This window comes from Aegilops tauschii, chromosome 3 (assembly GCF_002575655.3).
Source record: "Aegilops tauschii subsp. strangulata cultivar AL8/78 chromosome 3, Aet v6.0, whole genome shotgun sequence".
Classification (NCBI taxonomy): Eukaryota; Viridiplantae; Streptophyta; class Magnoliopsida; order Poales; family Poaceae; genus Aegilops; species Aegilops tauschii.
Genome location: NC_053037.3, coordinates 20,124,610 through 20,151,562, shown reverse-complemented (window position 1 = coordinate 20,151,562; position 26,953 = coordinate 20,124,610). Strand labels below are relative to the sequence as shown.

At 45.1% G+C, this 26,953-nt stretch overlaps 1 long non-coding RNA gene across 1 annotated transcript; it reads left to right on the top strand.

Annotated features, from left to right (window-relative positions):
• Positions 1–18,280: 18,280 nt before the first annotated feature.
• On the top strand, positions 18,281–18,907 carry LOC120975285 (uncharacterized). The gene is made up of 2 exons (XR_005771068.1): positions 18,281–18,435; positions 18,548–18,907. It is a non-coding gene; the product is annotated as an uncharacterized lncRNA (long non-coding RNA).
• The last annotated feature ends 8,046 nt before the right edge of the window (positions 18,908–26,953 follow it).

Here is a 26,953-nt window from a genome sequence, read left to right as displayed (position 1 = left end):
ACAGAATATAAAGCAGAGAAGTAGAACATAATGATGTTGAAAAAGAAGTAACTTATATCCCGATGTACTAACCTGACACATGATAATAACAGAACCACAAACCGGTAATAGAGGTTTGTAGGTGCAACTGTTTTTTAGTCTCACCTCGCTCGACTAATAGGGTTTTTACCACCTTAAATATGTTACTTCTCAAACTATCACAAGCACTCGGTCTTCATTGAACTCTATGTGTAGAATTTGGGGCCGCAATATGAGTCTTCACCGGTTTCTAAACCGTTGAGGACTCATATTGACAATTCAGATTGTACACAAAAAGATCATTGATGATCAATGTATTTTTGATGTATATTTTTACATGTTTACACCCTCACTCTGTCCTCTCAAACTCCGGACTTTTTTTACGTTCAGCAGGCGCCATTCAAAGCCACGTCCTCATTTCAAATTGATTTGTTTACTAATTTTTGCTATTTTAATGCATTTACTGATTTGTTTTTAGCTAAATGGCCCTAAAATTGAAAAGCACTACAAATAAACTCTGAAAAAGTTGAAACTTGGCATGGTATCATGATTTCACCCGCATAGCATGTGCAAAAAAGTAGAGAGGGTGACGGAAAAAATTGGATGCACTTCGTGTACAAACTGGACAATCTCTTTCGAAGTATCAGGGTTTCGGACGAAAACTCATCTCTTACACCGGCAATTCAAAACTTTAATAACTTATTACAAATCCGGACTTTTTTTGCGTTCAGAAGGCGCCATTCAAAGCCACGTCATCAACTTTTAACCCTTTCTGACATAATTTGATATTTTTAATGCAGTTACTGATTTGTTTTGAGCTAAATGGCCCTGAAATTGAAAAGCACTACAAATGAACTCTAAAAAGGTTGAAACTTGGCATGGTATCATCACTTCACCCGCATAGCATGTGCAAAAAAGTAGAGAGCGTCATGGCAAAAACTGGATGCACTTCGTGTACAAACTGGACAATCTCTTTCGAAGTATCAGGGTTTCGGACGAAAACTCATCTGTTACACCGGCAATTCAAAATTTTAATAACTTATTACAACTCCGGACTTTTTTTGCATTCAGCAGGCGCCATTCATAGCCACATTATCAACTTTCAACACTTTCTGACATAATTTGCTATTTTTAATGCATTTACTGATTTGTTTTGAGCTAAATGGCCCTAAAATTGAAAAGTACTACAAATGAACTCTGAAAAGGTTGAAACATGGCATGGTATCATCATTTCACCCGCATAGCATGTGCAAAAAAGTAGAGAGGGTCACGGCAAAAACTAGATGCACTTCGTGTACAAACTGGACAATCTCTTTCGAAATAAATAGAAGAAAATAAATAAAGCAGATAAGAAAAAAACTATATAAAAAACTAATCAGAAATAAATAGAAGAAAATAAATAAAGCAGAAAAGAAAAAAACTATATAAAAAATTACTCAGAAACAAATAGAAGAAAATAAATAATGCAGAAAGGAAAAAAAACTATATAAAAATTTGTTGGGGCGCTGCCCAGTGGGCCAGCCAGACCTCGGGTGTGGAAATTCAGGCCCAGTAGGCTCACAGGGCAGCGCGCCAGAGTTAGGCCCAGAAGCCTGCTTTATGGAGGAGTTCGAAGGAGCAGCCGCGGCTGGGTTTATAAACAAGTGCGGCTGCCCTTCGCCCGGCGAGGTTGGACTAAACGTTGCGCCCCTCGCCTGGCAGCGCACCCCCCTTAGTACCGGGTCGTGGCTCCAACCGGTACTAAAGTTGGGGTCTTTAGTACCGGTTGGAGCCACCACCCGGTACTAAAGGGCTGCCCTTCCTGCCGCTTGGCCTGGCCAAAATTGACCTTTAGTACCGGATGGTGGCTCCAACCGGTACTAAAAGCCCATCCTATATAAGCAGCACTTACAAATTTCGCCAGTTTTCATCTGCTTCTTCTCCTTTGCCCCGTCGCCTGCCGCCCCCGTCGCCCGTCGCCCCCGTCACCACCCCTCGCCGCCGCCCCATCCACGTCCCCGTCCCCGTCATCGCCGCCCCGGCCGTCGTCCCCGCCCCGTCCCCGTCGTCGTCACCGCCCCCTCCCCGTCGTCCCCGGCCGTCCCCGTCGTCGTCGCCGCCCCGTCCCCTTCGTCCCCGCCCCGTCCCCGTCGTCCCGTCGTCCACGCCCCATCCCCGTCCCCGTCGTCGCCGCCCGTCGCTGTCCCCGTCGCCGGTGAGCTCCTGTGCCCCGGCCGCCATATGCATGTCCACACGCACACGCAGACACACATATATTGTTAATTAGTTGTAAAATTGTTAGTATTTTTTATGTTTTTTAGTTATAGAAATATTTATAGAAATGTTAGAAATTTTTTTGTTTTTTAGTTATAGAAATATTAGAAATGTTATAGAAATGTTAGTCATATAGAAATGTTAGAAATTTTAGAAATGTTAGTTTTAGCTAGATGAATTAGATTAATGTCAAATTGTTAGACGATGATCAATGTTTTTTTAGTTTCTTATAATTTTAGTTATAGCAAAATTTAGAATTTGCATATAGAATTTTAGTTATCACAATCCAATCATTTAAAAAATGTTACTTTTTGCGAGCATATAGTATTTCTTCTCGACGATGCCCGGCCCGCATCCTCGCCGTCGACCCGTTCGCGACGACGTCCTGCTTCAGAGGACCCATGTCCGGGACTGGGCTACGCCGGGCTGGCACTGGGAGGTGCTACTTTCAGGGGCGCGCCGCTTGGTGAGGAACCCGGCCCCGGGTCCCGTCGTCGACCCTGATCTCTGATAACCCACAAGTATAGGGGATCGCAACAGTTTTCGAGGGTAGAGTATTCAACCCAAATTTATTGATTCGACACAAGGGGAGCCAAAGAATATTCTCAAGTATAAGCAGTTGAGTTGTCAATTCAACCACACCTGGATAACTTAATATCTGCAGCAAAGTATTTACTAGCAAAGTAGTATGCAAATAACGGTAACGAAAGCAAAAGTAATATTTTTGGTGTTTTGTAGTGATTGTAACATTAGCAACGGAAAAGTAAATAAGCGAACAACAATATGTGAAAAGCTCGTAGGCATTGGATCGGTGATGGAGAATTATGCCGGATGCGGTTCATCATGTAACAGTCATAACATAGGGTGACACAGAACTAGCTCCAATTCATCAATGTAATGTAGGCATGTATTCCGAATATAGTCATACGTGCTTATGGAAAAGAACTTGCATGACATCTTTTGTCCTACCCTCCCGTGGCAGCGGGGTCCTAATGGAAACTAAGGGATATTAAGGCCTCCTTTTAATAGAGTACCGGAACAAAGCATTAACACATAGTGAATACACGAACTCCTCAAACTACGGTCATCACCGGGAGTGGTCCCGATTATTGTCACTTCGGCGTTGCCGGATCATAACACATAGTAGGTGACTATAGACTTGCAAGATAGGATCAAGAACTCACATATATTCATGAAAACATAATAGGTTCAGATCTGAAATCATGGCACTCGGGCCCTAGTGACAAGCATTAAGCATAGAAAAGTCATAGCAACATCAATCTCAGAACATAGTGGATACTAGGGATCAAACCCTAACAAAACTAACTCGATTACATGATGGATCTCATCCAACCCATCACCGTCTAGCAAGCTTACGATGGAATTACTCACGCACGGCGGTCAGCATCATGAAATTGGTGATGGAGGATGGTTGATGATGACGACGGCGACGAATCCCCCTTTCCGGAGCCCCGAACGGTCTCCAGATCAGCCCTCCCGAGAGGTTGTAGGGCTTGGTGGTGGCTCCGTATCGTAAAACACGATGAATCCTTCTCTCTGATTTTTTTTCTCCCCGAAAGTGAATATATGGAGTTGGAGTTGAGGTCGGTGGAGCGTAAGGGGGCCCACGAGGTAGGGGGGCGCGCCCCCACCCTCGTGGACAGGGTGTGGGCCCCCTGACGTGGATTTTCTTCTAGTATTTTTCTTATTTTCCAAATAGATGTTCCGTGGAGTTTCAGGTCATTCCGAGAACTTTTGTTTCTGCACATAAATAACACCATGGAAAGTCTGCTGAAAACAGCGTCAGTCCGGGTTAGTTCCATTCAAATCATGCAAGTTATAGTCCAAAACAAGGGCAAACGTGTTTGGACAAGTAGATACGACGGAGACGTATCAATCTCCTTTGGTGGCGTTCACGTGGGCCACATTCGGTGCAGAGGGAGCCGGCTCCGCCGATGTGGTGCGTCGCCGTGTCAGGGAGGAGGACGAGCACGTCCGTCGCTACATGGCTGCTATGGACGTCAGGTTCTCCAATACCTAGCAGGTTCTTTGGGCAGATGACCGGAGATATGATCCTGTGATGGTTCCTTCTCTTTGGGTGTCTACCGCCCGCGCCTCAGGAACCGCAAGTGGCATAGATTCTTCTGTAGTGTTCGATCTTTATTAGCTAGCTAGCTAGTGATGTATTCGATATATAATATTCGAGACAATGTATTCGAGATTATATATATTATTAGAGACGTTGTATTCGAGATTATATATTATTCGAGACGATGTATTCGAGATTATATATTATTCGAGACGATGCATATTATGTACTATGATTCAGTTTTTCCTTATTGATTGCATCCATGCACTGTAATTTGAATACTAAATTGTTCTATATTTCTTCTGGATTAGTTAAATAAAAGCTATGGCGGACAATACCGGCAGAGAGGGAGAAGAGAACCTGTTCGAGATCATACGTAGCCCTCGCAGGCCAAATGATCTGAATGAAGAAGATGACGGCTCCCAATATCTGAACAATACCGGGGAGGGTGATGATAAGATATTCGATCTCGACGACCGAATAGATGAAGTCATGAACTATGATTATGATTATGATGACGCAGACAATGTTGATCTTGAAATAACAAAGAGCGGCGAGGTATATTTATATAAGTAGGCATCTGGTGATCATCACATGTTTTTTTTATTTGAAGATATATTAACGAATCGATCTTTGTTCTTTCAGCCCTCCGGATCGAGCAAATCTGCCTCTACAGGCCGCAGGACAGTGCGAGGCCCGGGCAAAAAGTTGAAGGAGGGCGTAAAGTACAACATCGATGCCATCAAAGCTAATGGCAAACCACTAGCGCCTAAGAACATTGCGAACAAGTTCGTTCGTCAGTGTGGAGTTCTTGTGAAGGACCAACTCCCGATCTCCATTGAAGAATGGAAAGAGCCAGCAAAGAAACGTCCAGATGTTACTTGGCTCGACGACAGAGCAAAAAATACACTTTAGGAATCTCTCATGGAACATTTCACCCTACCAGATCATTTCACTGATGCAGATATGCAGAAAGTCGAGGACGCTACTCTTAGGAAGATGGTAATTGCATTCAACACCCACAAGAAAACTGTATGGGCCAACTACGTCGAAAGAGAAAGGAAGACTCCATAATTCAAGGGAACACTGGAGAAGCAAACAGAACACTGGCCCGCTTTCATGAAATTCAAGGAATCAGAATTATCTAAGGAACGGTCGAGAAAAAACAAGGCCAATGCGGCAAAAAAGACGCAGTTCCATAGGCTGGGGCCAGGTGGCTATGCGGTGGCGATGCCTAGGTGGGATAAGTCTGAGCAAGAGATGGTGAATGCAGGGGTCACTCTAGTTACTAGGAGCTGGCCCCCAGGTGCAGAACTTGGTTCTATGTGCATGGGGGGGCGTTGGACCCGAAGACATGCCTGGTTTTGAAGAAGGCAAGTCTTAAAGGAGCCGAAGAGAAGTTACTTCAAGCAATAGAAGATGCTCGAACGGGGGTGTTCACGCCCAACAGAGAGAACGACGAGCTTACGCGCGCCCTGGGAAATCCTGAACACCCGGGAAGAACACGAGGCAAGGGCGTTATTCCCTGGTATGAGGGCTTTTCGGACTGGAACGATGACTACAGGAGCCGTGCAAGAAGGAAGATGGAGGAGGAGAAGAAGAGGAAGCTGGAGGAGGAGCAGAGGAAGCAGGAAGCAGAACGCCTTCTAGGCCTAGAATCAGCGCATGCGGACTTGGCACTCAAATTCCAGCGGCAGCAGCAGCAGATCGACTCACTTAGCCAGGAAAGGGGGTCTCAGCAGCGGCAGCAGCTAGCGGATGATCCAACATTGGATAGCACCGTCCCATCCATGCCGAGAAGCAGCGTTGGTTCCACCCCGGGCGACGCACTGCTAGATAGATACCCTGTGGATGATATCATGGAGAACACTAACTGTGAGCTACACTTCAAAATGAAGAACATATCCATGAAGGTGGTGGACGCCGTTGCTTATAAAAATCCCCCCGGGAGCAACCTTCCATTGCAACCCGATTCCAGCCCGCAATGCTCGTCTCGTGGTTGATGAGGTGGTGGACCAATATTCGGGGCTAGAGCTTGACATTCCTGGAGGTGACGAGGTGCACACACTGGGAGAGGCCATACATCGTATCATCCTATGGAGAAAGGATTGCATCATCTTTCGAAGGCCACCGATACCGCATCGTCATCCGACTCCTCCTCGATGTGAGGCCACTCCTCCTCCTCCAAGTCCGGCACAGCAGCAGGCCACTCCTCCTGCTTCAAGTCCGGCACAGCGTGAGGCCACTCCTCCTGCTTCAAGTCCAACACCGGGTGTGGCCACTCCTCCTACTTCAAGTCCGGCACAGCGTGAGGCCACTCCTCCTCCTTCAAGTCCGGCACAGCGTCAGGCCACTCCTCCTGCTCCAACTCAGCCACGTCAGCCGTCTCCGCTGCCTCAGCAATCGGGGAAGAGAGCCGCCGCAGCTATGGTGCATAGCGGTATGAGTCGAGGTAGTACAGGAGGTACAGGCGGAGGCAAGCGATATAAATATGGTCCAAGCCTCGCTGCTCTTCCTCAGAGGCCTTACGACATGACAGAGGAGCAAAACGCAGCCATAGTGAAGGCCCAAGTGGACGCCCATTTTGGACCGAAACAGGCACCGCCGCCAAGGGAGAAAGTGCCTGAGGAAAAGATTGACCACTTTATTCATATGGCTAGACCACCAGCTCCCAAGCCTGTTGACTCAGACTATGAGCGCCAAATCAGGAAGGCACATCGAGCACGAGTACAGAAGGAGTCGAGCTCGAGCTCGAGCCAAGCAGCTGGCAAAAAATGCGGACCGTTCCCCAGCTAGGAGAACAGGCGGCGCAATCGACCCCACGCTTATTGTGCCAACAACACATAAGAGTATCGGCGCCCTATATATATGTGGGCAAACCATTAACGTTCCCTAGGTGGAAAATCTGGTAATAACCGAGGAGCATATAATGCAGGCTGAAAATGCTCGGTATGACTGTTGGACAACTCCTCGAGATCGAGCCCATGTCTCCGCTTAGAGAGGAGGAAATAAAACGGAAATATGTCTGCGGCGAACCTTTGGTCGAGCCCGAGGAGGTCAACAACCTCCCAACGAGAATGTATGAATTGCATCAATGGTACATGGAAATTTGCAAGACCCACAATCTACAGTCCCTCATGGTGAAAGTCAAGGAAGAGGATTACATCCATAAGCTAGCTCTGTCTATTGAGTATACAGAACTGTTTCAGTTATTCAATTATGACACACTCGACAAATCTATCGTCAGTTGCTATTGTCTGTAAGTGATTTCTTTCTGTAATTTAAGTCTCAAGCTAGCTGTAGTGCTCTCGTTGATCATTACCTGTAATTATCCTTACTATATTCTTTTCTGTGGTGTTATGTAGGATGAAGATGTCCGAAATGAGAAAATCTGGACGCTATGGCATTGGGTTCATTGACCCAAATACCATTAATGAAGAGACATGGTCATATGAACATTATAAACAAGAAGTAGAGAATAACATGCTAGAGTTCTTGAAGCGCCTCAATACCAATGCAGATATACTACTTCCTTACAACTTCCAGTGAGTCACTCTGTCTTATACTACAAATTCTGTTTTTGTTACTAGCTAGAAGTTAATAAATGTAAGGGTTTAGGGTTAGTTGATGAGTGTTATGCACATGCCTGCTTAATTTATACATGCAAACGTGCGCATGCAGGTACCACTGGATCTTGGTAGACATTAAAGTTAAAGATGGAAAAGTTGAAGTACTGGACTCGTTGCTTAAAAAACCTAAAGATTACTCAATTGTGAAGGGGATAGTCAACATGTAATTTCAATCATTATATATATATCTCCTGATATCAACTAATTAATAACTCATTTATTCATTTTCTTTGCCGGCGGGCCGACAGGGCTTGGTAAAAGTTCATCAAAGACGTTCCAGGCCCGTTCAGAGAAAATCTGTATTGGTATCGACCCACGGTAATTAATTAAGTAGTACTAGCTAGCTAGCTAGCTACCATGCAATGTCTTTAATTCTAGTTTCAATAACATTAATTATCATGCTTGATTAATTATTACCTGATTGAACTCTATTCTCGTACAGGCCATGAAGCAGGAGCCGGGGAATGAATTATGTGCATACTACATTTCCAAGAGCATTCGCATGATGACGTCCAAAATGAGCACATCTGAAGACAGATATATGTACGTTTGCCTGAACACTATACACAATTTTGACATCATTATCGATATTTAGTCACACAACTAATACATGCATATTGATCTCCTTCTTAACAATTTAATGAGGTGCGGCAGAAGCTCCTACCAATGGATCGCATATGAGCAATTGCAGAAGAAATAGCGGGATTTTTGCTCGACCAGGTCATAGATTCTAGAGGAGAATTCCATTACGCGCTACCGCAGTAATGCCTCTATGTAGGAGAAATTGTAGATACCAAATTGTATATATATACGTACATGTGTATGTGTGAATATGGTGGTGCGAGACATTCGATGATATATATATATATACATACATACATACATACATACATATATATACATACATACATATATATACATACATACATACATATATATACATAAACACTATTCTAATCACGGGATGAGAATAATATTCTGATCACAACCTGACCTGCCCGCTAGAAGTACGCTAAACATCCCTCTGAACTAGGTTGAACTTCCGCCAACTCTGACCTGCCCGCTTGCGATATACCATTGGAAAGCTATGGACACCAGTATCATGACCCAACTTAAATTTTTGTCAAAATGTAATTGGTTTAAGAGCAGTTTTGAAAATCGTTTTTTCTTCACACGAAAAACGTGAATAGTATTTTTGATCGCACTTCTAAACCGTTTATTGGAATGAGGAAAATAATATGGCGTTGGAAAGCTGCTACAAAATCGCTCCTTGCACATGTTGAAAGTTTTCTCTAATTCCCGATGGTTAAAGAGTAATTTGGAAAAACGTAAAATTTCGTAAACCGAACAGCCGAGTTCGTATTTTTGTAGTCATTTCTAAACGGCTAATCCAATTGAGACAAATGATATGGCGTTGGAAAGCTTATGAAAATGTGCTACTTTTTTATGTTGAAAGTTTTTTCTAATTTTGAACGGTTTAAGAGTAATTTTGAAAACGGTACAAGTCCTACTGAGTTCGTATTTTCGAGCTCATTTTTTAACCGTGTGTCCAAATGCAGCAAATGATATGGCGTTCGAAAGCTTGAACAAATGCGAAACTTTTTGGTATGTACTGTTTCTCCCAATTCTTTACGCTTTTAAGTCAATTTGAAAAAGGCGAAAAACGAATTTTTGCCGTAATTTCTACAAACTTTATCGGAATGGGGCAAATAATATACCGTTGAAAAGGTACGGAAAATGCAAAACTTTTTCATGTTGACGGTTTTCTCTGATTCCTAGCCATTTTCAAGTAATTTCGAAAATTCCGAGATCATTCGTTCTGCCTTTATCGCCAAACAGATTCGTCGAAAATGCATCGCATGAAGAACTTGAACTTCTCGGCGTGTGTACTTGAACTTCACTCTATTTTTCACGTGCTTCTTTGCTCGCAGCTCTCCATCCACTCACTGGATTTGAGCAAGTGTTATACCAATGGAAAGCTGATGTAAACACACATTTTCCCGTGTTGATCATTTTTCATACTCGCGACGGTTTTAAAAGTTTTTAATCCGAAATGCATTCAGTGTACTAGTTGAACTTCCTGCTGTTTTCACGTTGAACTTCTGTGACGTAATTTCGTTTGTAATTTTCTCATCCATTTGTGAGTGTTATACAAATGATATTCCTTTTGTACAAGCGCATCTCACAAGTTTTTTTAACTTTCTCCGACCAAGGACTTGAACTTATAACTACAAAACTTTTAGCCTTTGCTATTTTATTCTTTTTTAATACAAAATGCACACCGTGTAGTACATGAACTTCTGGCAGTTATCAATCTGAACTTCTCTCGGTTACGTGAAAATATCTGAGTTTTTTATGAATTTTTATTTGAATTCCTCAATCCTTTTTTATGAATTTTGAAGTGCTCTGTTTTTAAAAGTTGAACTTCTTGTTATTTTATTTTGGAACTTCTTGTTTCCATTTTTTAATAACGAGTAAAATCTGAATTTTCTATAATCATCAAACTTCTCCATCCTTTTAATATGGACTTCCTGGTTTTATTTCTTAATCTTTTTTTATGAATAAAAATATTTTAAAACACGAAAACAACATGTTTTGTGTGTTTTTTTGCATTGGTTTGGACATCAAACCACGTCATCATTACAAATTGAACTTCCCCTTTTCTTTTTGTTTTCTTTCAAAATTGTTTAGCACGTCGAACCACGTCATCTTTAGAAATTGAACTTCTCCTTTCTTTTTGTTTTCTTTCAACATTGGTTTGCACGTCGAACCGCTTCATCTTTAGAAATTGAACTTCTCCTTTTCTTTTTGTTTTCTTTCAACATTAGTTTACACGTTGAACCGTGTCATCTTTAGAAATTGAACTTCTCCCTTTCTTTTTGTTTTCTTGCATGTTTAACTTGCTGAGATAACACACTTGACCTTCTCGAACACAATATTTTGACCTTCGCAAAACATAAATTAAAGCCCAAATTTTGACCTATATAGCATGCACAATTTTCTCCACTTTTTAAAGAATAAATGCTGAATTTGCCCCGTTAATTACGAAAACGGCGAGATCATTCGTTCTGCCTTATCGCGAAATAGATTCTTCGAAAATGCACCGCGTGAAGAATTGAACTTCTCGGCATGTCTACTTGAACTTCACTTTGTTTTTCACGTGCCTTTTTTGCTCGTAGCTCTCCATCCACTCACCGGAATTGAGCAAGTAATATACCGATGGAAAGTTGCTGTAAACACGCAACTTTCTCGTGTTGATCATATTTTCATACTCGCGACGGTTTTAAAAGTTTTTCATCTGAAATTCATTCAGTGTAGTAGTTGAACTACTGTGGTAGTTTTGTTTTGAACTTCACTCTGTTTTTGATGTGCTGTTTTTTTCGATCGTAACTCCCAAACCACTTACCGGAATTGAGCAAATGATATACCGATGGAATGCTGGTTAAAACACGCAACTTTTTCGTGTAAATCAATTTTTAATACTCGCGACGGTTTCAAAATAATTTTTTGAATGCGTAAAAATATGTTTTTAACGGTATACATAAAACTTTTAAACCATTCATCCAAATATAGCATATAATATACCATTGGAAAGCTTATGAATAGGAGCATCTTTTTCATGTAGACACACGTTACAAATTTTTGTCGTTTGAGAGCAATTTTAAAAATGGCAAAAACAACGTTGTTTTTTGCCTGTTTTTCACATGTAATTGAAGGTCGGACGTCTCGCACTAGAGATCTCAAACTGCATCGGGAGGAGCACGTGAACTTCTTGCAACAAACCTTTTAGGCTTTTAGTTTTTTATTCCTTTTAATTTCATCTGAAACGCCTTCCGTGTAGTAGTTGAACTCTCCGCTGTTTTCACCTTGAACTTCTACCACGTATTTTTGTTCACAACTTCATCTATTACGGCTAAAATTTGTTTTGAACAACATACACGGAATTTTTAACCGTTTATTTTGAAGTTGAGCATAATATATACCCTTGGAAACTCGTTGAATAGGAGAAACATTTTTCACATAGAGCATTTTTATTTGAAATTTGTAATGGATTAATATAATTATTTTAAAACATAAAAAACGACATATTTTTGTGTGTGTTTTGAACATGTAAATACACGGTGAACCTCTGTCACAAATTTTTTTGAACTTTCTCCGGCCGAGGACTTGAACTTCTAGCAACAAAAAAATTCTGAACCACTTTGTGTATTTCTAGAAATGGGAAAGTTTGGAGTTTTTTAGTAAATGTCGAACTTCTTCGTTATTTCAAACCGAACTTCTCGGTTTATTCGTTAGTAACGGGAAAAATTCGAGTTTTTTGTAATAAATATCAAACTGCTCCGTTTTTTGAAATTGAACTTCTTGGTTTATTATTTAGTCACGAGAAAAATTGGGTTCTTCATATATATTGAACTTTCTATTTTTTAAAATTGAACTTCTTGGTTTTTTCTTGGACTTCTTGGTGTTATTCATTTGTAACGGAAAAAAAATCCTATATGTTTTAATAAACATCGACCCGCTCCATTATTTTACTTTCAACTTCTAGATTATTTTTAACTCTCGCAATAGATTATATGATATAATGTTTGGGAAGCTATTAAATAGTAGAAACTATTTCACTTAGAGAGTTTTTTTTAATTTGTAATGGTTTGGGAAAATATTTTCAAAACACCAACAATAATATCATCTTTTTGTGTTTTTGAACACATAAATACATAGTGAACTTCTCTCACGATAATTTTTGAACTTTGGCAGGCCGAGTATCTGAACTTCTAGCGGCAAACATTTTAGAATATGCCTTTTTCTGCTTCTTCTTTTTTCTCATATGAAAATCACCCTACATGAAGTAGTTGAACTTTCTGGGTGTTTCATATTTGAACTTCTTGTAAACATAATTTACGGTAAGCAATTTTTAAAAACAGAACATACATGAAGGAGGTCGAAGATATCAGCGCGGATGCATCAACATGTAGGACTATGTTTGGATGATCTTTTTTTAACAGTGGAAGGTCAAACATAGTCTTACATCCATTGAGCTTCATATTCTGGAGTTCTTGCAACAATATTAACTCTTAAACATTAGCAAAACAACCTAAAGAACAAAAACTATCGGTTCTCATTTGGCATATCAACAAGCATATACAGAGCACATAATCCTATACAGAACCTCCTGCTTCCTCTCCCTTGTTGAGGATGTGTCGTCTATCTGCATGAATAGTCCTCCTCGAGCTGCAAGCAGAGTCCTCCTCGAACTGCAGGTCGCACACAACCCTCATCAGTGGCACCGTCAAAAAGGCCGCCTGGACGCACCTCTGCTCGTGAGCACCCACGAGGCCAGAGAGGATGGACGGCCTAGTCTGGGATGTCGTCGGCGAGTTCTTGGGGCGATCCGGTGGCACCTCCCCTACCACTGTGTCGCCTTTGTTGTAGATCTGAAGATGGGCGCCCGTGGAAGAAGGTGGCGCCGAATGTGTCGCTGCGGGGATGGCGTGGGTAGGTGGTGACGCTAAGGGAGTCGAGGTGAACATGGGGAGCCAGGCGGTGTCGCATCGAGGGCACGCGGTCAGCGGCGTGCTTGGGCTCGCGGGGATGTGGAGGAGATGGGGGTGCAGGGCGCCGAATCTCGGATGCGAGCAGCGGTGCCAGGCTATACGCGGTTGATGGTGTCGGAGACGGGATGCAGGGCATCGGGTTCGGAGGAGCCACCGGCCGCCGGGGACGTTTCTTGGGAAGAAGATGGAAGCCCGGGGGTGGGTGGCGGAGGAAGAAGGTGGACGCGGGGGGTGGTTGGGAAGGTCGAGGCGGCCGGGAGATCCGGCGGCGCGTGTGGGGTTCTGGGGAGGGCGCGCGGCGGCGGGTGGATCCGGTTAGCGGGCACGACGGCGGGGTCTCCGGGGAGGGGAGCGGCGGCGTGGGGATCGGGGAGAGGTGCGAAAGCGGCGTGGGGATCGGGGGAGGGACTGGGCGGCGCGGGATCCGGGGATGCAGCGGGCGGTTGCAGGGTGGAGTGCGGGAGGCGTGGGGAGAAGCGGTGTTTTTTTGCTGTTTTATCGCTGGCCTAGCCGCACCAGTTCGGAAACGTCCTCGCGCGCCCTATATAGGGCCGACCGTGATCCGAATAACTATTCTAATCCTGAGATCAGAATAGTGCTACTATATATATATATATATAATCGGTTCTACGAGAAATTCTATTTATATATATGCATAACGTGTAGTATCGTAAAATACCAGCAAACGAAAAAGAATTAAATAGAAAACACAAAATTAAAGGAAAAAGAAACCCTGAACCCAAAACCCCCCAAACCTTTTAGTACCGGTTGATGTTACCAACCGGTCCTAAAGGTCTCCCCGTCCCCAGCGCCGGCTCATGCCACGTGGTGACCCTTTAGCGGCGATTCGTGCATAACCGGTACTGGGGGGACCTTTAGTCCGGCACTAAAGGCCCTTACGAATCGGTGTTGTAGCCCGGTTCTGCACTAGTGCTGCCATGAACTATACTCCCGGATGCCTTCCTGAGTACAACACAATGTCGAAGCAGATTCCGTATTTACACAAGTTCAAGAAGTTTCCATATTAACTTGGGTTGAAGCAGTTCCCATTTTAGCATGAGTTGAATACATTTGCATTCTACAGATTAGATGAAGAGTTTGAATTTTACAAAGAGAGTGGATGAAAGAGTTTTGCATTTTATAGAGAAGACGAACGATATGTAGTGTGGACAAATTCGAAACAACATGATGATTAAAAGAATAGCCATACGTCTATAAATGGAATCTGCCAACAGAGCAATTGGAAAACCCAGATCTAGATCCGTCGAAGCTGCTGGCCTCAAATATCGAGTCCGCAGTTACCACCACTGGAATCATGGTTCGCTGCCGCCTGACGTACTACATCCCGTTAAAATCTTAGCGGCGGTCAACGCCCACGAGGCGACGGCCGTCGCGGACATTAACACGAGCTTCTATTGTCCCGAGGCAGACGAGGGGGGATGGTGGAGGACGAGGACGACGTGGATGTGGATGGCCTCGGCGACCTGGATGACACCGCTGCCGACGAGGTGGAGAAGGGGATTAGGAGGAGGCGTGAGCGTTACGTTACCTAACCTTACTTGTTTGGATCAGCTCAGTGGTGGGCACAGGTAGACGCAGCACGACGGCAAGCACGACTACACAACACGGTAATGCGCAGGATGGCGAGCGCTCTAGTCCTGGCAGTGCTAGAGATTTGAAATCAGGGGGTCATGGGAAGAACGGGGCAGAGGTGAACATAAGTCATAGGTGTTCAACCACGTAGGAGGTCCTATAAATGAAGCCGCCTCGAATACTTTCGATCTGGAAGTGGTAATGATTTTCAAGCCGCCTCTGCAGATTATTACAGGAGGTTTCTGACTTCCAACCCAGTTGACATTAAAAATAACAACCCCCCGGGATAATTAAATTCGGCTTTGTCACGTGTTGATGTAATCGTCTTCATTGGCTGCTCCTAATGCTTATTTTTCCACTATTGATTATCCACATGTTTGGAGGACACCAAGCATTTCTATCACTTGCCTCTCCATTACATAAACTTCAGTGTTATCCTTAGTAGAAACATGAATATATTCCCATGTAGTCCCTTTTCAACTGAAATGTCTATATTTTATTTCCATGTCTGTCCCACGTTTAGGAGTCATAAATATCTAAGAGACAAACTTCTAGTGCAATAGAATTTGGGCTTTGGCTATTGTTATCATTCAAATGGTCAATCGAGTTCATGACCTGATTCGGTTCATTTTGCAAAATCCGTACGTTGTTGTTCTACCTTGCTATCAGCATCTAAAGATTCCCCCCCCCCCCCCCCCCCCCCCCCAACGCACACCCACCCACACCCACACCCAACAAACACAGCAAACACACTTCAGTAATTTTCGACAATCCTTTAGAACACAACTTCTATCTTTGGTTTTTCCAGATGACGTCTGCGACATGTACATTGGCAGTGCTTGCTTCCTCTGCACCTCATGCCCTCACAACCGGTTGCCTAGTGATTGACCGTGTTGCCTCCTAGTCCTAGTCCAGTGCTTGTGACTTCCTCTGCTACGTCCTTGATCCTCAATGAATGCATGGAGAGCACGATGGCTATGCGAGACGAGCAGAAAAAAGGCACGGAGTGCATTTGTTGAGCTTATAGAGCCACTGGTCCACGGCTTTGATGTAATCGTGCAGAAGTGTGGTAAGGCGGAGGCCGGCGGATGAAACTCGCACCAGGGTGTGCCCTCACAGGACAGCACTTAACGATTGTTGCGTCAAATAGGCGGGCAATAACGCACCTCTTTCCAAGTGCACCACCTGGGCTGCCCCTTTTAATTGTCAATCTTTTTTAATTAATATATGTAAAAAACAGGTGTAAAGGCAGTTTAAATAAAAGAAAATCAGATATTCGCAATATATCTGGAAATATATTTTTCTTAAAATGTCTATATAATGTTCAAAAATATCATCCCCCAAAACTATGAAATATATTTCAGAAAATGAAAAATGTTCACCTTTGTATGATAAATGTTCATACATATGAATTAGAACTTCATATTTGGGCGTTTCTTAAAAAATGGAAAATGAAAACAGGAGAAATTAAAATGGAAAATGAAAAGATGAAACCTAAAAGGCTGAAAGCCGATTATGGTCCGTCTCGAGATCCATTACGAGTTGAGTCCTTTTTCAGTTGATATTTGGGAGTTTATTAAAAAAATGATGTTTGGGAATTTATACAAATAAGGGCATCTCCAACGCCGACCCTCAAACCACCCACATATGTCCGGACCGAGCCGGACGAGTTGTCAATTTGAACACTGGCCTGTATCGGTCCGCCGACCGGTCTGGATGCACTTTTTCCCGCAAATTGGAAGCAAAGTTGGGGGGGCTTCGTGGTAGTCCGGACGACAGCCACGTAGGACAACGACACCCCGGTCCACTGACCCCCCCCCCCCCATTCCGGTCTCATTCTCTTCTAATCCGTTCTTTCTCCACCTTGCTTTGCATTCGCACCCTCCTTCTCCGACACTGTCAATGTACCTCTCCGGCCGCCGCGCATGCGTTGTCGGACTTCCGTAACCAGCATCGATGCTCCCGCTCGTATTTTACGATGGCGCCATCCACGCGGGACACATCCGCAACCAGGTACACACCGCCCCTATCGACGACGTCCATGGAGGACACCACGCCGGGCAGGTGTTCGTTGAAATGCCCTTGAGATCATTTTCAAACGTCATATCATTTTTTAGAGTACGAAGGATGATGGGGTACTCGACCATGGAGGATGAGTTGTTGTGCGAAGCGTGGTTGACCGTATATGTGGATTTCATAGGCAGGAGCGGAAGGGGGCTCTTCTAGCAGTGTGTGCACGATTCGTTTCACGTGCAAAAGCACATTGCGCCATACGACATGCACATCATCCATGAATGCAATGTGAACTCGTTATCTTATCGATGGTACACCATCTAGACCACCGTGGTCATGTTTTATGGCGCGGTTAATCGGATGGAGGCAAGGTGGCCATTGCACATGACAGCTGAGCAAATTGTGAGTTTTGTTTCTTCTATACATGTTGATTGATTGATTCATTCACTCAGTGTTGCTCTACACATTGTATTGACTGCCCGCACGCTGCCTTTATATACCACAGCTCAGAGGGTAGACCGTTCAAGTACACACATTGTCAGATGTAGCTCAAGGGGCAGTATGTGTGGGACAAATTGATCAATCCATGAAAAACTTGTCGAACATCCGGTTAATACCGTTCAATTTGAACTATTTCTCATTGAGTATGAACTATTAGTTGCACGCTATGTATAGATGATTTGTGTTATTTCACATCCGAACATTGAAGAATTCCGTCGTGTTTGCATGAATTATATCCGATTTGTTAAAACCTGGCTTGAAATATATGCGAATAGCATTCGATGGCCGGCTCCCGCATCCGTGTCTGCAGACTGTTCCCCTGTTCGCGGATGGATGTAGGTGGAAATTTGCGGTCAGCGTTGGAAATGCGCTAAGCATTGGGCTTGCATAGCCCAATAGACTAAGCAATGGTTCGATACATATAATCTGCTTTTCTCTTCAACTTTTTCAGGTCAAACATGTGGTTTAATATAAGGAGTAACTTACTGCGCTTTCCCTTGCTTTGCTGGAAACCATGAACATGTATCTATCCACAAATTAATGCCCTTAATTGCTGACTTATCTAATCTTCAACTTTAGTGCTCTTTCAGGATTAGTGTAAATGACCATTGATATCACATCAACTATAAAAGGGATTGCCATCTCACTTGATCTTCCTCACAACTCCCAATTCCAACAACCAAACTCCGACGTCACGTTTTGTTCACACCATTACACCACATCTGAGCGACAATGAGGTTTCCTCTAGCGCTACTGCTAACACTGGCCTTCCTTGTACTTGCATCAGGTATCATTTAATTTGGTCTTCCTGCAGGATCTAACCTCACCAACCTGACCATCAGATTTTATATGCGCTTATGATATTTATTGTCTCCCCTCCATGGTGATATTACTTTCAGATGCGGATATAACAAAACATTGTATGGATCTAACTGTGGGGATATCAGATGTGTGTACACCCGCTATGTGTGAGTAGCTCTGCCACCGAAGGTACATGGACCGCTGCGACGGACATCAAATCGAGTGTGATCATAAGGGCTATTGTTTTGGAACGCAGTGCAGATGCTTTTTGTGCATACATATGACTCCCGGCCCGTCCTCTCCCCAACTGCCACAATGGTAAACCGTGGTACCGACGAGCTAAGTCAAGATTAGTTCATGTTGACAAAAATAATAAAAGTAATGCAATGGTGTAGCGGCAAGACTTCCGTAGGAAATGGTGGCTCATATATATTATAATGTCCCTCGAATTATAAAAATATCTGGTGATCAATATATATCTTGTGTTGTTAAAAATACACCTCCGTAATCTAAGAAAGATGGCGATGTATACGAATCCCACTGTTAGTGTCTGGGAAGAAATGGAGCCTTCTCGGGCCGTCTGATTCTGGACCGTCGGATTACTCTAGCCGCCGCCTCGCGTCCGATTCACCTCCCCCTTCTTTTTCTTCGCCGAGCTCGCCGCCGCCGCTGCTCGCCTCATCCCCGTCGCGCCTCCACTCCCTAGCCTCCCCTTCTCCTCCTCCCGTCCTCTCCTCCGCCGCTCGGTCGCCGTGCCCGTTCTGCTCAACCTCCGCCACCCCATCGGCTGCTTCGTCGCCGTCCATGGCATCCGGAAGGCACACGGCCGCGCCCCCATCAAGCTAGCGCGCCACATCGCGCTCCAGTGGACGGGAGGAGCCAGGTGCCGTCATGCCGTCGAGGGGAGGAGCCAGGCGGAGCGCGCCGTCGCCACCGACTGGCGCGTTGACGGGAGGAGGCCAGGGTTAGGGTGCTCTCCTCCTCGCGCCTGCGGATCTCCTGGCGCCGCCGACTGCCGCTGAAGCTTCTCCTCGCGCCTTCAGCTGCCGGGGTCGGATCTCCTCCACTTTGCATCGTCGGCTAATGGACTGAGAGCTCATCCACCTCGCGCGCCGGAGCACTACTACTTCCTCCTGCCTCGATTTGCTCCTGCCACCTCGTAGTGAGCTCTCTTCCTTTTGGTGCGAGGTGGAGTTGCTCGCTATGTTCCGTTGCTGCTGATGCTGGTTGCTCTGCTGCTGCTTCTGCCGATGCCGCTACTTGCTCTGGTGCTGCTGCCTACTAGTGGTGCTGATTATTGCTGCTACTGTCGAATGCCCCCGCAAGCTGCTGCTCCTACCTGTGCACTTTGCTGATGCTAATGTGTGGTGTTGGTCTACTAAGTACTCCCTCTGTAAACTAATATAAGAGTGTTTAGATTACTAAAATAATGATCTAAACACTTTTATATTAGTTTACGGAGGGAGTACTAAACTACTAATTGCCGCACGTGTAACTTGTGTTGTCCAGTTGGTTGCTAGCTATCGATTTTGTTGTCTGCTGATTGTAGCCTTGTACTGATCTGTTCTTGACTTGGACCTTTTGTTGTGTGGTGTGTAGGCTTGTAGTGATTTGTTCTGATGTACTGTTGGCACTGTGTTGCTTGTAGGAATCAAATCTGACAGGAAATCATTCAAATCAGAATGTCAACATCGCAGATAGTGTTCTTAGATCATAAGCATGTGTTGCTTGATGGCAAACTGCTCTTTGTAACATGTATCCGTACAATTGTATAGAAACCACATAATTCTGCCTAGTTACGCCTAATCACGCCTAAGCTAGAAAAGCGCAATTAGGTGGCCAAACGCATAATTAAGGCCTAGCGCTTTTTTGAACTTTGATTGTGAGGCCTCTTCTTGATAGCTGATGCTTGCTTCATGTGGGGTATAAGATGTTTTTGTAGATTATTTTGCTGTCCAAGCAGCTATATTTTCTGATAGATAGATTGGAAAACACAACAGGAGTTTGGCCTTGTTTTCATTTAGCAGAACACAACAGTAGTCGAACTGAACTAGAATACAATGTGTTTTCGTTTAAGCAATGTAGGATTCACCGATGTATGTGAGAGCAACATCTTTGGGGAAGTTTCATTAATTAATTTTACTTCCAGCTAAGAATATTTCTTTTGTTTCAATAAGCATTATGCACAACTAAAGGACTGAAACAAGTGTTTGAAGGAGACCTTCTTTAAAAAAAATTATATCAAAACTGCTTATGCAGGAGAGGCTCATAGTGAGGGAGTGCTAAATTGTGAGATAGCATTATTTGGTCCTTTCACATACCGACAAGGCCTGAATCAAGATGGCATGGTTTATCATTTAACTAAATGCTTCAATATATGAAACTCAATTTCAGGTAATTATATACTTGTTGTGATTTGCCTAGGTGGTCCTTCTAGATTCTATGTGATTGTGTATAGATAGTCGGGTTATAATTATTAATCCTCCTATTTTCATGACTGTGGTAGTACCTTAAACAGAGCTGAATTTCTTTTGGTACTACATGTGTTCACTAGTAGAAAACTGGGCTTTGGTCACAGGGCACTATTCACATTAGTCCCGGTTCAGTCACGAACCGGGACTAATGTGAGCATTGGTCCCGGTTCGTGCGGCCAGGGGCCTGCCGGGATTCGTGGGGGCATTGGTCCCGGTTCGTCTGTCCCCTTTGGTCCCGGTTGGTTGGACAAACCGGGACCAATGGGCCTCGCTCCTGGCCCACCACCATTGGTCCCGGTTGGTGGCTTGAACCGGGACCAGAGGCTCACCCTTTAGTCCCGGTTCATACAACAAACCGGGACTAAAGGGTTCACTACAGGAACCAGCTATTTTGCCGTCTGCCACGGCGGACGGCAAAGGCCTTTGCCGTCAGCCGCGGACGGCAAAAGGCTCCAGCAAAGTAGGCTACGGTAAACAGGTCCTTTGCCGTCTGCTTTTTATGGCGGACGGCAAAGAGTCCTTTGCCTACAGCGGCGGACGGCAAAGAGGAGGGACGGCAAAAATACTGGACGTCCGCCAGCGTTAGTCCGTTAGGCGGCTAACGGCGTCCTTTGCCGTCCGCCAGCGGACGGCAAATTTGAGCGCCTCTTTGCCGTCCGCCAGTTGACGTCAGCAATGCGTCAGCGCCCGCTGTTTTTTGCCGTCTGCACGGCGGACGGCAAAGGCCAAGTCTTTGCCATCAGCTTAGCTTTGCCGTCCGCCACGGTAGGCAAATTTGCCAAATGGCCCATCTCTCAGGAAGCAATGGGTCGTTTATGAGCTAACCTAGGTGAAATGGGTCGTTTATGAGCTAACCTAGGTGAAATGGGTCGTTTATGAGCTAACCTAGGTGAAATGGGTCGTTTATGAGTTAACCTAGGTGAAATGGGTCGTTTATGAGTTAACCTAGGTGAAATGGGTCGTTTATGAGCTAATTATGCAATTTTTGACATAAGTTAGCTAAGTACATATCGTTTTAGAGCTAACTTAGGTAAAATGGATGGTTTATGAGGTCAGTAAGCTTATTAAGTCATTTTGGAGGAAAAGTAGCTAACTCTAGGTCATTATGGTAAGCATATTGGAGGAAATAAAGCTAAGTCTAGGTCTTTATGCATTTGTTAAGCAAAACACTAGAGAAACTTACCGTGATCAGGGAGGTGTAGGAGCGGGGTGGCTAGTGCCGCTACCTGGAGAAGGATCGTGCGATGCGTTTCTGGAGTTAAGCTGCACCAAAGATCATTTCCAATGTCTCGTTAGCATTATGACACTCAAATGTTAAGACTAGCAAGTAATGTCCATTCAAATTAAACTCACCGTGCTCCCAGGAGCAATCACTGGCATCGGCGGAGCGGGCTGACCGGACTTCTCGCACACAGACTGCACATTTGGTTTTCACAACAGAGTCATACTAGTTAGTAATGAGACTCAAATGTTAAGACTAGCAAGTAATCTGCAGAAGAAACTTACCACAAGGAGCTCGTACATGGCCCTTGCCTGCATGTCATTCCGTGCCCTCTCCTCCTCCATCATCTTTCTCGTCCTCTCCTCCATCTCCCGCTGCCTCTCCGCCGCCTCCGCCAGAAGTTTCTCCGTTCTATCTATCTCAGTCTGTATAGCAGCCTGCAACACCACTCACATGACCATTTGTAATCATTGATGGAAGCGCACACAATGTAATGGAGAAAGATAACTGAGTACGTATCACTAACCTTGATGGCGAGTTGCACTGGCCGTTCATGAGGCCTTATCTCAGGAGCGGAGCTCGACTGGCGCGCCTTGATCTCCGGGAGAGTGCTAGGACAACGGATAAGTCCATCTCCAATGGCTATGGAGCCATGGGACCTCCCGCCACCAGATATCATCACCAGCTCTGGATCAATGGGACCCTGGCTCGGGTTAAAGTCCTCCCCTTTCCTCGCCTTCCCCTCATCTCTATATCTCACGAGCTTGTTGTGGGAGGAGATGTTGGTGAAGTTGTTTGCATCATCGAGGTCAGACTGAGAGAAAGCCTTGACTTTCTTGAAAGAGCCAGTGTGGGCCATGGCATACAGGTCGTACACCTCTGGCACCTTATCCGCCTTATTGTAGCATGCCTGAAAGAGAGAAACAATGAAAATTAGTAATTAAAGGGCTCAAGCTAGCATGATGAATGAATTGCATGAATCATGAAACAAACCACATACCCAGTTGCGCCCGAACTGATATAAGTTGGAGCTACCTTGATGGTGTGGCACACCTTCCATTTGGGCACGTTTGTCCTTGGCCTCGTTGTGGAGGGCTAGCCATTCTTTTGAGCACCACTCATCGACCAACACCTCCCAACAATCCATCCGATCCGCACACCATCTCGGAGGCGCCTAAGTTAGCAAATAGAAACTTGAGCGCTACGGCTAAGAATTACTAAATGAAGGAACTTAAGTAGAAGGCCTTAAGAATTACCTTCATGTACTGCTCCTTACTCAGGAACTTATCGCGGCACGCCGGCTTGGTCTTCTTGATACCACGCAAGGTGTAGTAGTCTCGAACAGCCTGCACCCGAGCCTCGTGCCGTAAGTTCTGGAGTAGGCGCTTGCAGACGTTCTGGATAACATTTGCCGCGTCCTCCTCGTATCCCTCCTCACACCTGTAGAATGTCTGCAATCAAATGAGACAATATTGATTAGTACAATTAATAACTAGCTAGTTGAAGATTTTGAAATGTGTAAAGGAGAAATTACCCAGAACGTCCTGATCACCATGTCTGCCCTCGTGTCGCACACGACACCGTCGATAATGACATCCGGCGGGGCCGGGGCAGCCACGTAGTGCTCCCAGCTCAACCCAAGCTCTGGAAGCCGACCCTCACCAGGCAACGTGACAAACCCCGGGAAGTTTTGCCGGCAAAGAACTCCAAGGACGGAGTTGGGCCGGCGGACACTATGATGGTGGTCCCAACCCCTGCAGCATGACAAGGCCAACGCATTAGTTATTTGAAGAAACGTGAATGGAGAAGGTACAAAAATATTAAATGCACTTACGTACCTCTCCCCATCAGGGAAAATCAACCACCTCTGCTCGCGGGTCGCCGGCACGGACGGGAGCCGTGTAGCACCACGCTGGTAGACGGTGCCACCCTCCTCCTCAAGATCAGTCGGCTCCCCGCCATCATCAGCATGGCCACTCGGCTCCTCGGGCTGATCCGGCCAGGTACCCCATCCGGACGTGTGCTTCTCCGGGGTCTCGTGGGCCGAACTCTCGTGGGCCGAAGGCCAGTCGACCCGAGGCTCGTGGGCCCAAGACCCGTGGACCGGAGGCTCGTGGACCGGAGTCCGTGTAGCCTCCTCCTCGGACGAGTCCACCCTAGCAGTCACGTGCTCGGGTGAAACAGCTGGGGGTGGCGGCGAGGAAGGCGCCGTAGCAGTCACCCTACCTCCTCTCCCGTGACCACGTGCCCCACCTCCTCTCTTCCTACCTCGTCCCCTGCTGGGCACCGCGATCGACGAAGAAGGGCCCGGCGTCGTGGACATACTGTCCAGCAACGCTCGGCGGAGAGGTACGTCTGGAATCGAAGACCTCAGACCACGCGCCGACGAAGAAGGGGCCTTGGCGCGCTCCCGACCAGCGCCCACCATCTTTCAACACCTGCCATGACAAACAGTAAACGAAATTAGTACAACATAAAAAAAAGACCGACATGAATAATAATATGTGTATCACTTAAGTGTATCATCATCAAGTACAACATTAAAAAATTTAATACCTGACACTACTAATAATCTCGATCAGTATCATCAATAAATGCATAATCATCATCATCACTATAATCAATGACGGGCTCATAGGGTTCAGTGGCATCAACATGTGCAAGGCCACCTTGACGTAATCGGTCAAGCAATGACAGGTCATCCGCAGCAGTAACCTCTTCTTGTTCCTCCTCTGGGGTGATGTCGGATTCACTGTCGCTGTCTACTTCAATGTTTTGGGGTGAAGTATAGCGGTTCTTGAAACGCTTTTTGGAAAGACGTGTCTCTTGGAAGAATTCTCCTTCATATGTGTCTGGGTTAATGTGAGGTTCATAATCCTCTTCCTTTGGGGGAGATAGTCTAGCACGTGGCGGCACTTCATAAACGACATCCCAACCTTTCATATTTGGATTAGTTTGGCAGGCCCACGGTAGATAGAATACTTGGGTCGCCTGTTGAGCCGTAATATAGACATCAGGAACATCTAAATGGGTGCTTTGGTTGATTTCAACTAGCCCTATATGTTCATGAGTCCTTCTAGTCTCCTTCGGCTGAAACCAATAACATTTGAAGACTACGACATTCGGTGGGTTTTCACCATAGAATAGAAGTTCATAAATTGCTTCAACTCTCCCATAATACTCGGTACCTCCTTCGCCGATAGCAGATACACAACAATTTGTAGACTTTCGGTCGGCCATAGATAGCTCTTTGCCATAGGTACGAAAGCGATACCCGTTGAGGTCGTATTTGTCAAATGAACGGACCTTATAGTTAAAACCATTAGCGACTTGTCTCAATTCGGCGTCATAGACTCTGAATTAGCCTACAAGTTTAATATGAAAGGATTGTTGCATTACGCACAAATTAGCGAATGAAACCGGGATAGCCGCCTACAAATTAGCCTACAAGTCTAATAGAAATTACCGTTTGTTTGAACCAAGAGATGAAACCGGGATAGCCGCCTCCTTGCTTTGCGAGAAGCTCATACTCTTCGACAGAATCCTTTTGGATCACCGCTCCATACGAGAATAAGGCGACGTATCGACTGTATGAAATATCCAGGAATAAGAGCAGTTCAAAGGAAATAGAAGTTGCGAAACTATGTACCGAGAACTTACTCGATGTACGGCCGCACTTCTATCAGGTTGTTGAAGATATACAACGAAATGGTCCGCCATTGTTCGTTATCCAAAGATACTGGATTTGAAACACTGGCTGGTGCGAGATCCCCTTTGAATAGGCTGAGGTTGGATCCACCCTTTTTAGGGTCGTCAGCATTGTACCGAGGCTTCGGATTATGCAAATGACGATTTTTGGCTTCGTAGTGTGCTGTCACGAAGTTTGCCGCCTCCTCAGTGATGAATGCCTCAGCCATCGATGCTTCAATTCTACGTTTATTTTTACATTTTTGTCGAAGCGTCTTCTGCATCCTCTCAGTTGGGTAGCACCAACGATTTTGCACGGGCCCCCCCAATCTTGCGTCGGTCGGGAGATGCAAAATCAAATGTTGCATTGGATTAAAGAAGCCCGGTGGAAAGATCTTCTCTAACTTGCAGATCAACTCCGGCGCCAACTCTTCCATTTCTTCTAGCACGCCAGGCGATAGTTCTTTCGCACAAAGAACACAGAAGAAATAGCTGAGTTCTGCCAGTACTAGCCATTCATCCTCAGGGATGAAGCCACGCAACATCACCGGCATTACCCGCTCAATCCATATGTGCCAATCATGACTCTTGAGACCAAATATCTTCAATTTATCAAGACTAGCTCCCCTCTGTAGATTCGCTGCATACCCATCGGGGAACATCAACTGCATTTTCACCCACAAGATAATTTCCCTCGTAGCTGGCCTTCCAAGATTGAACCATTCCTTTGGCTTCGTCCAGTTCTGCTTTCCTTTCGGTTCTTTCATGTTTTGTAACGGCCTATCACATAGCGCCTCCAGATCGACTCTAGCCTGAGTATTATCCTTTGACTTCCCATCTATGCCGAACAATGTACCAAAAAGTTCCTCGGCGATATTCTTCTCAGTGTGCATCACGTCGATGTTGTGTGGGCAAAGGAGGTCTTTGAAGTAAGGCAGATCCCATAAGCATGTTTTGTGAGTCCAGGCGTGCTTAGAATTATACCCCTTGAAGTACCCTGGACGCTCTGGATCTGGCTGGAGAGCGTTTAACTGATCCAGGGTCTGTTGGCCTGTCAATGCAGGTGGTGCAGAGTTTTTGACAACTCTACCTCTGATGAAGTTCTTCTTGTCTTTCCTGAA